Raw genomic sequence first — 1251 nt, 5'->3', positions numbered from 1 at the left:
AAATGCCTTGGAAAAGTGTGGTGTAATGTAATTATTCGAAAAAGCGGTGCAACTCATTTGCTGAAAAGGGTTAGGGCTGAGAATTTTTGAACTTCTAAAAACTGCTAGAAAAACACTTGGCACAAGAGGGGTGCTCACCAGCTGTGCTGTACCATAGGAAAACAATGGTTTTGCTGCGGCTATTACTAGTGCATCTTGCTTTGAACAACCGTTAAGTCAGAAATAGCATGGTACTCTTGTACCATAGGTACCACTTCACACTGACGTTTAAAAAAGAAGACTGGACATTTGAAACTTCAGTGGCCAGTTGTGTTGCTAGCATTGATGGTGAGTATTAGTAGCATATAGGGTAACCTATTTCACACTGTAGTTATGTTCTGTAATGTTCAACACAAACTTAAATGAATACACATAACATACAGCCTAACAATTATATAGTTCTGTGATTATTATTATTTTTTTCACTCTGACAGACTCACTATACTTAATATACAAGGCTAACACTTAACTATGGCTAGCTCCACTAGCTCAGCTATTAGCATAACATCAGCCTTCAAGTAGTCTTCCAGTACAAGGGAATGGTCACACTCATCACAAGTGCTTACAGTGCACTTTTTCGAGGGGGCCAAGAGTTTAAAGGAAAGATACTATTGGCTAATGTACGAAGCTAATGGAGGCAGGCATTGGGTGTGAGAGAGAGGTCAACCAATGAGAAGGGCCATAGGCAATGGGCCATGACATCCGCCATTAGAATTGGCCCTCAGGGGCGGTTGTTTAAGAAATAGGTGGAGACCCTTCAGCATAAAAGCAGGAGCGCAGAGAGAACTTGTTCAGTTCGCTCCCTGAACTAAACTCACTGTTTGTTGGTGTTGCTGCCTTGTAGAACCCAATAAACTCCTTTGTACCAGACTCTGCACCTCTCCAGTGATCTTCTTTAAGCCTATTTCTTGGGGTGCGCGCAAGGCACGGGTCATAATGACCGCTCACCGCTGTCAACGTTTTTTGTGCCTCTGATTCATGTCTTCATGTCACTCCGCAAGTAGTCCATTCATTTGTCACGATGGAACTTCATTCAAAGCAGAGCTCCACCAAAGAGCCTGCAATCATTGCGGAAGGTTATCTGATGTGTTCTAAGAATTTTGGACGTGTGGGGCGAACTATTTCTTTCTTAGCTGAAGCCGACAACGGGACAAAATAAATGTAAAGAGAGACATAGTGGAGTTCCTATTTTCGTTTTGACAAGTAAATTAT

General features: G+C 42.1%; 1 protein-coding gene across 1 annotated transcript in view; it reads left to right on the top strand.

The window, feature by feature from the left end:
- Positions 1-909, top strand: part of LOC141005560 (uncharacterized) — a 9508-nt gene extending 8599 nt beyond the window's left edge. Inside the window, exon 5 of the mRNA XM_073477430.1 lies at positions 1-909. This exon is cut by the window's left edge and continues 890 nt beyond it. The gene's annotated coding sequence lies outside the window, so the exon portion shown is untranslated.
- Positions 910-1251: the final 342 nt, after the last annotated feature.

Source organism: Pagrus major, chromosome 12 (genome assembly GCF_040436345.1).
Source record: "Pagrus major chromosome 12, Pma_NU_1.0".
NCBI lineage: Eukaryota > Metazoa > Chordata > Actinopteri > Spariformes > Sparidae > Pagrus > Pagrus major.
The sequence above is the reverse complement of the archived record's forward strand: the minus strand, read 5'-3'. Positions and strand labels throughout refer to the sequence as shown.